This window comes from Ictidomys tridecemlineatus, chromosome 3 (genome assembly GCF_052094955.1).
Source record: "Ictidomys tridecemlineatus isolate mIctTri1 chromosome 3, mIctTri1.hap1, whole genome shotgun sequence".
NCBI lineage: Eukaryota > Metazoa > Chordata > Mammalia > Rodentia > Sciuridae > Ictidomys > Ictidomys tridecemlineatus.
In genome coordinates, this window is record NC_135479.1 from 33,142,748 (window position 1) to 33,157,100 (window position 14,353).

The 14,353-nt window shown below is 45.3% G+C and overlaps 1 protein-coding gene across 5 annotated transcripts in view; it reads left to right on the forward strand.

Annotated features, from left to right (window-relative positions):
• Positions 1–1,624: 1,624 nt before the first annotated feature.
• Positions 1,625–14,353, forward strand: part of Ypel2 (yippee like 2) — a 60,425-nt gene continuing 47,696 nt past the window's right edge. Inside the window, exon 1 of one of the 5 annotated variants that reach the window (XM_078042342.1) lies at positions 1,625–1,708. The gene's annotated coding sequence lies outside the window, so the exon portion shown is untranslated. The other 4 variants (XM_078042339.1, XM_078042340.1, XM_078042341.1 and 1 more) reach the window with 4 other exon arrangements.

Sequence of the window (14,353 nt, forward strand, 5' to 3'; positions counted from 1 at the left end):
CCAGGAACCTCTCAAACTTTTTGTGTGTTCACTTGTTTTAAAAGAGCTGTCTGCCTCCAAATACATTTGTTGATATCTCTATATTGCTTCATCTCTCTTCTCCTCCAGGATAATTAATAATTTTTTTGTTTGGTCTTAGCTTCTCTCCTTTCAGTGGTTTCTCAGAATATGTCCAAATCAAGCACATGATGGGTACTGGTGGAATGTATACTGAGGACAACTAAATGTGCCTGGGTTCAGAGAGGAAGAGAATGGTTTCACCTACTTCTTGTTTCACTTCTCCCTTCTTCCTTGTCAACTCACAACACTTGGCATTTTTTCACTGGGAGGAGCCATTATCAGGTTTAATAATAATAGAAATAAAATGTTGTTGTTGATAGCCGACTGGCAGATTCTATTGTCCTCAGGCCCTGTGGTCCTATTGCCTCTTCTGCAAACACAGAGCAGGCCTGCAGGGGTCCTCAGAGCTCCCTGTGAACCGCTGCACCAGGCTAGTCTTCTTTAGCTAACATTATCTTTTATTTAAACAGACACAGTAGCCACCAATCTTGTTACATAATACCCATTTCCTAGGGTGTTAAACCAATGCAGAATCTACTGTTAGGGGGTGGTGATCTGGCAAAAGGAATAACACAAATGTCCCTAACACAATACTGCAGAAATGTTGTAACAAGTTTGACTATTTAGAACTTCAGAGTTACAAGGGGCTTGAGAAATATCTTATTTCAGTCCTCCTTATTTTGTTCATTTTTGCAATGCTGGTGTGGAACCCAGGGGTTCACATACACAAGGCAAATGACCCTAATCCTCCTTGTTTTAAACTGTGGAAAACAAGGCTTAAGGAGACAAAGAAACTTGCCCAAGAGGCAGATCAGAGGTAGAAATCAAGCTTTTGATTAAAAAAAAAAAAATCATCACCTCTTCTTAGTTTAAGGATTAAATGCTAAACTGTTCTTAATTGGCGCATCACAAATTAAAACTAGACTTTCAATTTAGACTTTCCAAACTAGTCAGTTATACATGACGACAGTGCCCTTACACTGAAACTGCAAATCAGAGGCTAATACTGAAGTATTTGAGGCGTTTTGTTGTTGTTTTTACTAACATTGGGCCTGAATTCACACTGGACCGTGCAATATACATTAATTGAATATAATTTGGTCGACCAAATATATTTTAAAAACAACTGAGTGCAGTTAAAGGTGAAGTTTTGAGTCACCTGGGTGTCTAAACCAGCACCACTGTGAATTTATGTATAAACTGGTGTATGGACAGAGGTAGGAGTCTTCTGGACCTCCAGAAGCATCTCACATCCTGATAGATGCTCAATGAAACATGTGGTTTCCTTTATTTTTATTTTCTCCTTTCCTAAATTGGCAGTTAAAACACGTGCTTTCCTCGGAGGAATTGCAGAACTCCAGTGGCTGACAGATAGGGCTGGACTTCTCGTCCCTTTCCCTGGCTAGCATTCTTTATCAAATTGACCTGTTTTCCTGCTGGGAGACTCTGCCCCACTCCACCCACCTGGTACCTCCCTGGATCTCCCGACTGCCTGGAGCTTATTTTTTAACCTCTCTTCCTTGAAAAGCACCACCCCACTGACCTAGAACTTGGGCTCCTCCCCTCTGGTCACTCAGACCATCTTACTCTCTCCTGGGCTAACCAACCTCTTTTCCCTTTAGAAGTCCTGGAAAATCAGCACTTACAGGTCTGGTACTATTCAACTGCCCCAGCTCCAGAGGGAAACTTCTGTCAACTTAGACCCCGGGATAGGAATGGCATCAGGTGTAAGGGTGGAATTACTATTTGGGCCATCTAGGTAGGAAATACTATGAATCCCCCTCCCCAGCTCCAGGTTCTGGGACTTCCAGTCTTGACCTGGGTACAAACCCCAAATCCAAACAGCATCCTCCCAGGCGCAGAAAGCCCACCCATGCTCATCACCCTTTCTTCCAGCCCCGCTCGCTAGTTGCCGGGACCGGCCGGACCCAGGACTCGCTGCACTCCCCGCACCCAAGACCGGCCAGGGCAGAGGGGTGGGGGGTGGGAGATAGGGGAAGCAGGGGGCGGAGTTCCGTCCTCCGCTGATTGGCTCCGTGCGGATGGGCTGCGGCCGTGCCAGGCCAACCCGTGTCGTGTTGCTATGTGCTGAGCGGAGGGGATAGGCGCGGGGGCGCGTCCGTCACGGGGCAGCCCCCGGCCCGGACTTGAAGGGATGCAGAGTGGCGGCGGCGGCGGCGGCAGTGGCGGAGACTGTGGCTTTAAGAGCGCGCAGGCAGCGGGCGATCCAGCCGGGCGGTCCCTCGCTGCAGCGCACCCCCGCGGAGCCGAGCCCGGCGCTGGCCGGACGGGGCAGCCTGCTGCCGGGTAAGCGAGCCAGGAGCCGGGAGCGCGGCGCGGGCTGGGCGCGCGTGGGCGTAGGGCGCGCTGTCAGCGCGGGCTCTTCGCACTGGGCACTGGACACCCGCCCGGAGCTCCCTCCGGCCCGGATCCCGCCGAGTGCGCAGCGCCCTGGCCCGGCGGTACGGCTGCGAGGTCCCGCGTGGGGTCCCCGTGGGGGGCCGAGGAGCCGGGGGCGGGGAGCGGGCCGCCGGGGCCACGTGACCGGTTTGTTTACAAACACTGCCCGGCCCGGTGGCGGCGGCGGAGGAGCCCAGGTGGCGCGGGTCCCTGGTTCGGGGCTGGGGACCCCTGGCGAGGAGCCTGGCAAGTCTGGGGACGGGGAGACCGAGCCTCTGCTTCCTTGTCAGCGTCGTCCGTGAGGATTTGAACTCTAATGGGTCAGGCAGGGTGGGGGCTTCGGACGTTTTCTGTCCCCGCGTGACGCTGCGTGTTCTCTAGAGACACTTGGGTCGGGGACGCCGCCCCGGGGGACTGGCTGTCCTCGAAACTCTCGGGAGCGCTTTGCCAGCCCCGAGCCGAGGTAACCGCAGCGAGTTCCTGCCTGGCCGCTTCCCAGCGCCTCCCCACGGTGCTTGCCAAAGGGTGGGCGCGAGCTCTCCTGCCCAACGGAATGTGGGGGCCTCTGCCGCGGGGACCTCCCAGGGGCTGGCGCTGAGGGGCAGCCCCGACCCCTCTCTGCTTCAGGTTCTCACTGCTTGGCCGCTGACCTCTAAGGGGTGCTTTTCCTCAAATGGTGGGCTTTTTCTCCTGTCTCGGGCCGGGGAGGGGGGCGCCATCTGGTTTTTGGACCTGTTATCCTAGGGACTGCCATCTCTGACTTCACTCCTAGCTGCAAGAGTTTGGAGTGCGTCCTCCGTTTATATCTGATCCGTGTATAGCTGACCCACAGCCAGGTCTCTGCTAATAGCACGCAGAACTGCTCCTGAGTCTTGCCGGGTTTTTTTTTTTTTTTTTTTCTTTTTGGTCTCCTTGCGAATTTGCTCTCCATGCAACGTGGTGGTGGTGGTGGTGGTGTGTGGGGTCTTTTGAGTGAGTCTTTGTCTTTGTGTCATAAAGCTAACAAGATAGTTAGCTACTCATCTTTTTTACCCCCTTCTTTTCTTTCTCCCCTTGTTCCTCTCTTTTCCAGCAAGATTGGGTTCCCCGTTCCATGTCTTTGGACAAGAAGGGCAGAGGTCTTTCTGGTACCCCACATAACAGAATGTTAGAGGAGCGAGGGAATCTATGGGGTTGAGAAATTAAGTAAATCTCACTAACTGCCATGGAACTTAATCTCACAAGCTTGGTGCTCCCCAGTGGTCTCTTGGTTCTGGTGTCACAGGATCTGTGATGAGTGAGATTGGATTCACCCCTCCCTACCTTTGTTCTTACCTAGTCTCTGCCTTAGGACCTCAGAGGTGGGTCTAATCTGAGTTCCGTCCATCTGTTCCTCATTTCCTTAGTACTTAATGCTGTGACTATCATTCTTCTACTGAGGAGCATTTTCATTCTCTGAACTGTGTGATAGGAGTGGCTACAGGTTCTTTCCCCCAGGGATAAGGCCTATCCTGAGGAGAGTTGTGTAAACTTCCCTTTGGTACCACCCTTTGTCCCCACCTGCACCATAGCGTATCAAGCAGTCTTGGGCTCACCCTTCAGTTGAGCTTTGCCTTATTAACTTGGGATTCAGTGACACTATTTCTTGAATCTGTCTTTATCTTTGTGCTTGTGCTAAAATCAAGAAGCTTAGAGTTAGGGGTGGAAAATGGAATAGAAGCCTGGTGCTGTGACATTGCTGTAATCCCATCCACACCAGAGGCTGAGGCTGGAGGATGGTAAATTCAAGGCCAGTCTTGGCAACAGAAAGACCCTGTCTAAAAATTAAAAAGGACTGGGGATCTAACTTAGTTAGTGGTAAAGCATCATTGGATTTAATCCTCACTCAAAAAGAAAAAGAAAAGAAAATAAACAGCATGTATAAAAATGCTATTTTCCTTATTTCCTCTAGGAACATAATTTTCAGACATTGAATGGGATCCACCATGAGGAATACATTTACTGCACTGTACAGGTCCCCAACTGAAATAAGTTCCAGGAAACAGTAATTATTGCACTTACTACCTGCAGTGTGTTCTGTTTAATTTTTTATACTTCATTTAAAAAAAAAAGTGAACTGCTGGTATGACTCATGAATTTGATTTACTAACCAAATGGGTCATGACCCACAGTTTGAGAAACATCACTTTTGGGTGGAGGTCCTCAGACTTAAATGTGCAAAAAGATTACCCTGATCCCAGTAGTGATTAAAAATAGTTTGTCAGGCCATTCTGGATTGGTTTATTTTCAGTGGGGCACAGAAATCTGCTTTTCTTTTCCTTTTTTTTTTTTTTTGCACCGTTGCGGATTAAGCCCAGGATCTATGCATGCCAGGCAAGCACTGTGCCACTGAGGTACACCCTAACCTTTTTATCTATTTTTGGTACTGAGGATGGAACCCAGGGACTCCTTACAATTGTGCTACATCCTCCATCCTTTTTACATTTTCTTTTGAGACAGGGTCTCACTTAGTTGCTGAGGGTCTCACCAAATTGCTGACACTGGTGTCAAATTTGTGATCATGCCTCAGCCTCCCAAATCACTGGGATTACAGTCATGCTCCATCATGCCTGTTTCTTTTAAAATTTTCATATTCAGACAGGGTCTTGCTAAGTTGCCCAGGCTGGCCTTAAACTTGCCATCTTCCCACCTCAGCCTCCTGAACATTTTTATTTTTACTTTTTATTTTCTGTATTCCACTTGGGAGCTCTGGAGCAGAAGGCTTTGGAATCTGCATTTTTTTTTTTTTTAAAGAGAGTGAGAGAGAGAGAGGGAGACAGAGAGAGAGAGAGAGAGAGAGAGAGAGAGAGAGAGAGAGAGAGAGAGAGAATTTTAACATTTATTTATTTTTTCTTAGTTCTCGGCGGACACAACATCTTTGTTGGTATGTGGTGCTGAGGATCGAACCTCAGCCGCACGCATGCCAGGCGAGCGCGCTACCGCTTGAGTCACATCCCCAGCCCCTGGAATCTGCATTTTTAATGAGTGGTCCATAAGATTTTTTTTTTTTTTTTTAAAGAGAGAGTGAGAGAGGAGAGAGAGAGAGATAGAGAGAATTTTTTTAATATTTATTTTTTAGTTCTCGGCAGACACAACATCTTTGTTGGTATGTGGTGCTGAGGATCGAACCCGGGCCGCGCGCACGCCAGACGAGTGCGCTACCGCTTGAGCCACATCCCCAGCCCTGTGGTCCATAAGATTTTGATGCAGGTGGCTGATTAGATCTCTGGTCTAGTGGGAGTTGGTGGCAATGAGCTATAAAAGGCATTAAGTTGAATGTGAAGCACAAGATCAGGTAAATAGCCCATACTGCATGCAGTCCTGAGGTCATTGAGCCACCAGTCACACTACTTAGGCTTTGGAAAATCTAAGGGCACAGTGTAGTTTGTTTTCAACTGTATGAAGCAGTTGGTGTTCAGAGACTGGCAGCCCTCTCTCTCTCCCTGCTCCACCCCAGCTCATTTGAGGGCTGCTGTTCACTGTTCTATGCCACTGGGTGTTTCTAGGTGCGTGGGGGTTGGGGATGTGAGTAGTGCTGATGAGCCGCTGTTCTGTTCACAGAAGAAAGGTTGATTTTTCCTTAATATCTGCATGGTATTCCAGACAGTGTAGCCAGGTGACTTTATTTGGGAGGTGGGGTAGGGGAGTGAAGGGCTTGTTGCATCAGATGTTAACAGAGACACAAGTTCCCACACCTCTTGGTCTACTCAGCTTTGGTTCTTTCCCACTGCTCCTTTGTGCAGGTGGATCTTGTTAGTCATCCAGTTTCTGATGCTGTTTCCTCTGCCTTCTAGCACAAACATGTATACAACGGATGCAGTCACACCTTAGATTTCTCCCTCTTGTGCTCATGTGTGCATATAGGTTTTTGAATTAATTAATTCAAAAGTACTTTGAATTAATCAAAGCTGCAAGTTAGTTTCAAAAAGGACTCTTAAGTTATCCAAATTCAAATTCAGCTATTCCTTTTTTTGGTGCGGGGGAGAGCTTTGGGGATTGAACCCATAGGTGTTTAACCCACTGAACAACATTCCCAGCCAGCCTTTTTTTTTTTTTTTTTAATTTTTTATTTTGAGACAGGGTCTTACTCTGTTGTATGGGCCTTACTAAGTTGCTGAGGCTGGGCTCAAACTTGGAATCCTCCTGCCTCAGCTTCCTGAGTCTCTGGGACTACAGATGTGCACCACCACATCTGGTCCTTGCCAAAGATGTGCCTTATGCAGGAACATTAGCTGTGGGATTGTTTACATCTAATACTTTTCAGTTTGGCCAAATAGCTCACGTTCAGAATATTTAGTTTTGAGCATATGGGAAAAAGAAAGCAACAAAAATGTGGCAAGGGATAGGGTATCTTAGGATACCTTAGGATAGGAAAAGCAGAGGCAAAAGATGCGCAAGTGAGATTCAAATGGAGGTTCAGGATCAGTTCCCTTTGTAAATTACCTTAGCATTTCCCTAGGGTCTATCAACTCAACCACTAGGTGCTCCCACAGGTATAAATCTCTGGAAAAGGGAGAGGTATCATCAATGATGGGAAAGCCAGCCAGGGCTTGTAGGCTAAAGGTGTTTTGTTAGAGTTGACAGTTTTCAGTGTATCATTTTTAACAAAAGTTGGTAAAGTGTTTGGATCTGTAAAGGATTTCACCGGCCTGAAGTTCCCTGGGAGCTGTGACTATAGCTCTGGAGGACTTAGAAGTAAGTCAGGCCTGATGTGGTGGCGCACGTCTGTAATCCTAGTGGCTCTGGAGGCTGAGGCTGGAGGATCCCGAGTTCAAAGACAACTTCAGCAAAAGCGAAGTGCCAAGCAACTCAGTGAGACCCTATTTCTAAATAAAATTACAAAATAGGGCTGGGGATTTTTGGCTGAGTGGTTGAGTGCCCCTAAATTCAATCCCTGGTACCAAATAAATAGACTATTCCACTCCCCTGCTTAGAATTTACCAATGTTTTCCCTTGCCCTTCAGCCCTTCAGATATAATCCCACTTTCTCTGTGGGTGTTGCATGGCCTGTCCCCTTGCTCCACTTTCTCCCACTAGTCCCCCCCTGGTGCACCCTGCTGCCTTCTGCTGCAGCTGCACTGGCCTTCCTGAAGTTTTTGAGAATGTCATATATCTTTTTGCCCCAAGGGTTTTCTACTGTTAGCCCTTCTTTTCAAGGTCCCCTTTCTCCCAATTTTTGCATGACTGACTCCTTTTTTGCTTGGGTTTCAGAGAATCTTTCTGTGATCTAGAACAGTTGCCTCCCTCCTCAGCCTCTTTTGATCTTCTTAATTTTTTCAAAGCACCTTAGCACCATCTAGAAATAATATACTTTGTCTACTTGTTTATTTGCGTGGAAGACTGAGAGCTCCTTGACTTCCTGCTGACAAAACTTGGCTTTGAGTGGGCACTGGATGAATACCTGTTGGTTGAATGAATGCATGACCAAGCAAGACAAGGTTTCCAGTTTCTAAAGTAGCACTTTATTTGCTTTTTTTTTTTTTTTTTTTTTTTTTTAAGAGAAAGAGGAAAAGAGGAAAGTGACTTTTTGTTTGTTTGTTTGTTTGGGGCCCTTGGATCGAACCCAGGGGGCACTTAACCACTGAGCCACATATCTAGCTCTTTTTTAATTAGGGACAGGGTTTCACTGAGTTGCTTAGGGCCTCACTTAAATTTCTGAGTCTGGCTTTGAACTCCTCCTGCCTCAGCCTCACCAGCTGCTGGGGTTACAGGGGTGCGCCATTGTGCCTGGCAAAAGTACCTTCTTATCCCAGAAAAAGAGACTAAAATTCCTTTTCCCAGGATAAGAAGCTACTCTCTCAGAATTAGCTTTTCTTTTATAATTTCTGCTTTTCACACTGTCATCTCTTTTTTTTCCATTTTATAAGTTGCCAAAGCTTTCAAAAGCTCTATTAGCGTTTTGTAGTTGTTAATAAACAAGGCTTGCCTCTTCCCCTGACCTTCTCTAGGCCTCACTGTTTTCTCTTGACAAACATTAGCATTTCTATCAGAAATCACATTTCACTAATACCAGGAGACACTAGACACGGGCTAAGAGCCTAGGCTTTGGAATCAGAAAGAACTGGATAATTAGCTCTATGACCTTGGGCAATCGAAAATTCTCTAAATCTTTATTCCTTATTTGTAAAATGGGACTAATTATAGTTCCTATCACACAGGATTTATGGGAGGATTAAGTGAGAGAATGCAGGGGAACCAGGCACAGAGCCTGGCACATAAGCACCCAGCTAGCTAATAATAACACGCATGTTAGTGGTTGGAGTCTCCTCTGTGGCTGGCAGAAATCCGTTCCTAATCCATTGATTCAGGAATGGGCAGGGGGAGAGGAAGACTCCCAGATCTTACATTAGTATAAGTAAATGAATGGAAACCAGAAATGCCACATAAATGAGAACTGGTATGGAATTTAAAGATCATGTAATTACAAACTGCCTGCTGCCCATCTCTTAACAAGCACCTGCTTGGAAGAAGGACTATTTGTGAAAATTTCAGAAGGAAGTCTTGTCTACCTGTTGACCTGGCCATCTTGGCTTTATCCTCGATACAGCTACATAGTTGGGCCATATTATCTCAGCCTTTCTAGAACTGCTTTTACTGAGAAAACTTCAATGTCTGTTTTTGTGTTCATGGAAGGACACTGTCAGAAATAGCTTTATATAACTAATTTCTACTGTTCTTATAAGGGTTTATATTATTGAAGACGTTCAATGCAACCTCTCTTTATGTTCCCTTTAAGAAGTTCATGGGAGAAATTCTTTCAGAACATGGTGCCAGGAAAAGCTTTGTCTCTCCCAGGGAACTGGTTTGCTTTTTCTTTGTGGACAATTGGAAATTTATAACTGCTCATATTTCTCCTTTTGCTTTGGCTGCCAGGAAGTGCAGAGCCAAATTTGTGGCTTGATTTTAGTAACTGTATAGGGCCCTGCATCCTAATTTTTTTCCAGTGTTAACCTTTTAATTTTTGTTTTCTCTAATTTCAAGTGAATGACTTGTGACTTTCGTTACAAGCCGGATAGGTACTGGATTGGTATAAAAATGCATTTAGGTATTTCATTTTAGAGATATAAACATTGAGGCTCAAAGAGATGAAGAGGACTTGCTTAAGACACTGGCACTAATTAGGGGAAAGAACAGAAACAAAACATACCTCTTATTTATCAGGCTAAGGGCCCTTTCTACTGTACATTTTAGAAGAATACAAACTCCTGATCCAAATCACTCATCATCTCTTCATATTAGGCAAAGTTTCTGTCTGTTATGGGGCAAAGAAGCACTCTGCTATGGAGGTGCGGCTTAAAGTTGCACTAAAGTTGCACTTCTTGTTATTCTCTTATATGTTCTGAGAAATTTCTCTAGGCCCAACTGTAGAGATAGCCCATGAAGGTGGGTGTGGTGGTGCATGCTGGTAATCCCAGCCATTGGGGAGGCGGACACAGGAGGATCACAAGTTCAAGACCAGCCTCAGCAATTTAGGGAGGCCCTGTCTCAAAATAAGAAATAAGAAGGGCTGGGGCTGGGGTTGGGGCTCAGTGGTAGAATACTTGCAGGGCACTGGGTTTGATCCTCAGCACCACATTAAATAAATAAATAAATTAATGAATAAATGTGTTGAGTCCATCTACAACTAAAAAATATTTTAAAAAAGCGGTAGGGCGGGGGCTGAGGATATAGATCAGTGGTAGAGTGCCCTTGGGTTCAGTTGCCAGTAGGAAAGAGGAACCTCTGGCCTAGAGCTTAAATTTAACCTTGGTTTTGTTTTATTTTCTTGGGTAATAATCATTCAACTGATAATAAGGCCTTTGGGAGATAAAGATGAGTTAAGCTATGGACCCTGCCCACAAGAGCATATTCTCCAAAGTGATAAACAGCCAGAGTACAAGGTAGCAAGAATTTAAAGTCATTACAGAGATATGGAAAAGAAGGCTGATTTGGTTGGAGGTAGTCCTGTAAAGGATGAAGAGAATTTATTTAAAATATTTTATCCATTGTTGATGGACCTTTATTTATATGTGGTGTTGAGAATCAAACCCAAAGCCTCAAATGGGCTAGGCAAACGCTCTACTGAGCCACAACCCCAGCCCAAGGAAGAGAATTTAAACATACAGAAACATTCCAGGGACCAAGGATTCATTTCCCCAGGTCTTCTTTCTGGCTTGTCTGGGTAGGAAGGATCTATTTTGGGAGTGGAAAGGGACTTGAGTCCTGGTACTAGTTCTTTTTAGTTGTGTGACCTTGGGCAAACAGTTTAATTTGTCTCGAATCTTTTCCTCTTCTAGAAAACAGGGATAATCATAATCATGCCTACCTTTTTGAGCTGCAAATTTTTTTTTCCTGTGCTTTTCTGGGTTGTGAAGAAGCGAGATAATAATGCATAGCAAGTACTGGGTCCTTTTTTGGAGGTGGTCTTGTAAAAAACAAGATTTAAAAATGCAGGAGCACACCAGGGGGAACTGCAAGCAAAGGCACAAGGTATGAAGGGGAGAGGGAATGTATGAAGAGTGCTCAGCAGGTACTTGAGATATGGGAAAGAGAATGGGGGGTGCGGGGGTGCTGCTTGGGCTGCCATTGCTGCAGCTAAGAGCAATGGTGGGGAGCTGCAACTTCCATTCACAGTGGAATGCCTTTAAAATTTTTTTAAACTTATATATTCTTGAGGCAGGGTCTCGCTAAGTTGCCAAGTCTGGGCTTGAACTTGGGATCCTCCTGCCTCAGCCTCCTGAGTCACTGGGATTACAATGGTGTGCCACTTTGCCTGGCTTATAGTAGAACACTTATGGATGTAGAACTAGCTGTGAACAGTGGCCAACTGACATGAATCAAAAAGTATGAATAGGAGACTATGTCTAGGGATTCTCAAACCTGGTTGCCATGACAATTCCTGAGGCTCACCAAAGACCTACAAAAATATTTTTTTTTTCAGAATGGGGAATCTGTAATAAAAACAAATGGTAATAACCCACACCCTACCCCACCCTAATATTTCCTGCAGCTTTTATTTCCCCCACCTGCATTTTCCTAATGCAGCCAACTCCACACATGTCTGGGTTCTGGAAACCCCTAGGGTAGTGGTTAATCACCTTGGCAGAAATCACCAAACATCCTTGGCCTTACCTTTCCCTTGCTCTATTTTTGCCTCTTCCTTTTATTTGTTGCCCTCGTCATTCATTATATTTGTCTCCCCTTTGTCTCTTATTACCTTGGTGTTTGTCCGTTGGGGACCCTCTCTAACTTGACCCACTCACTGCCAGATGGAACTTAAGGTATAAATGAATTATTTTTCAGTATTTGCTGTATTAATGGTATGTAAATGTGCATTATGTAAACCTAAATTCAATGGTGCTTTTAGTTAGTTGTACTCATGAGACTCTTAATTTTTTTTCCTTTAGGTTTTGAGTAAAAAAGGCCCAGACTTAACTGCAGCCTTGGAACTAAATGCTCCACCACCAAGAACCAAAACCCAGCTATGTCTTGTGCTCATCTATTGTCCTACCTTCTGGTTCAGATTATTTCATTTTCTTTTGGATTTTCTCTCATTTTTGCAATTTAATGTTGGAGCGCTGAGTCTGGTGTTTTAAGGGGGTGCAGCATCTTCTTTTGACATTATAATTAGTTTACTGGAACTCTCCTATTTCGCTGAAAGTTCTAGAAAGTTAAAGGACCAAAGTTTTGCTTCCCCAGGCCACCTCTCTGGCTTGTCTGGGTAGGAAGAATCCAGTTGGGAGTGGGAAGGGACTTGAGTCCCAGTCTAGTCCTTTTTAGTTATGTGACCTTGGGCAAACAGTTTGACTTCTTGAGCCTTTTCCTCATCTAGAAAACAGAGATAACTGCCAGGAGCCTGAGCACATGCCTGTAATTCCAGGGATTTGGGAGGCTGGGGTAAGAGGATATCGAGATCAAGGCCAGCCTCAGCAACTTAGTGAGGCCCTAAAGAACATAGTCCCTGTCTCAAAAAATAAAAAAGGGCTGGGGATGTGACTCAGTGATAAAGCACCTCTGGGTTCAATTCCCGGTATTCCCATCCCCTTATAAAAAGAGGATACTTATAATGCCCCCCCTTTTTTGTAGATGGACACAATACCTTTATCGTATCTATTTATTTTTATGTGTTGCTGAGGATCAAACCCAGTGCCTTACACGTGCCAGGCAAGTGTTTTACCACTGAACCCCAGCCCCAGCCCCATAATGCCTGACTTTTTGAGTTGCAAAGTTTTTTTCTATTCTTTCTCTTTTTTTTTCCTGGGTTGTCATGAAGAATAGAGATAATGATGCATATCAAGTTCTTGTCCCTTCATTGACCCATAATAGGGAATTAATAAGCTGTAGCATCCAGAGGCTCATGGGCAGTTGCTAGGGCCTCTTCCTTCCCTCCCCCACTGCTCAACTTCCTTCAACCAAGGCTTCCTGAGCTTGTCCTTCATGCCATGCTTTGGTCTAGTAATGAGGGATGATTAACCAGACAGTGTCTCTGGCCAGAAATAGCTCACAATCTAGTAGGAAGGCTGACCCATTAAACAACCAGCTTTGTGGAGGCTTCTTGAATTATACGACAAAGCCATATTGGCAGTGTGCTTGTCTCCCCTCCATGTACCAGGCCTGAAAGGGAAAGAGGCTTTAATAATTTATAAAATCTACTTGCTGTTCCCATACAGAGAAGAAATCCAGGCATTTCTGCAGAGTCAGTTTCTCCCACCTGGCGCCCTTTCCTGTCCTTTATGAAATGACACCATTAGATGACAGTTTAATAATTTCTAAAACAAAATCCATCCATCTTTGGGCTGGTGATGATTGGGTATTTAGACATACCAGCATCCTTTTGAAGATGCCTCTTCCCTTTTTTACTCTTGAGTTCTAAAAAGTTCAGTTTCCAAATTCCAGTTGTGGAAAGGCAGGGGGCCCAGCCTCCTGTGTCAGAGTCTAGATTTTTGGGTTTATTTGAGTGGGGAGATGAAAGTCAGAAAGCCAAAGGCGTGCTGACAGCTGAACAAGGGAATTGTATTGGCAGATTTGGGATGGATGGTTTGTAGCTAATTGGGGCCCCAGCTGTGCCCTGGGGACCAGCAGTTAAAGAGAAATCAAGGTCACACAGTGCCCATAGTCCAAAAGACATTCACTTATTCTGCAGATATCTGAGTTTGGGAAACATGAATACAATCAAATCATCACTTCAATAAAAGAAAAACAGCAAATGTCAATATTGCTGAGTGTGGGAATAGGCCACCTGACTCAGTGGGAGTTGGGGAGTGTTCCCTGGTGAAATATCTTCCGAGGATAGGCTATATCACCTATCTAATTTTCTAAGATCATGTTTTCTTTCTTTCTCTCTCTGCTGGGGATTGAACCCAGAGTTACTTTACCACTGAGCTATATCCCCAGCCCATTTTATTTTTTAAATTTCAGACAGGGGGGCTGGGATGTGGCTCAAGCGGTAGCGCGCTTGCCTGGTATGCGTGCGGCCCGGGTTCGATCCTCAGCACCACATACCAACAAACATGTTGTGTCCGCCGATAACCAAAAAATAAATATTAAAATTCTTTCTTTCTCTCTCTCTCTCTCCCTCTCTTGCGCTCTCTTTAAAAAAAAAAAAAAATTTCAGACAGGATCTTGCTAACTTTCCCAGGCTGGCCTTGAGCTTGCAATCCTCCCTCCTCATCCTCCCAAGTTGTTGGGACTGCAGGCATGCCCCGTCATGCCTGGGAAAGGAAAGGATCCCTTTCCTTCTTGGCCTAAAGCAAGCTTGACCTTCATTTTTCTCTGAGTCTTGCCTAGAGCAGCAACTCAGACTGCCCTGGGGGTTTTGTGGGGACCACTCTGGGAGGAGATGCCTAGATTAGAAGTCTGAGAGTTTCTATAGGGGTCCAAAAGTCAGTGCCAGACT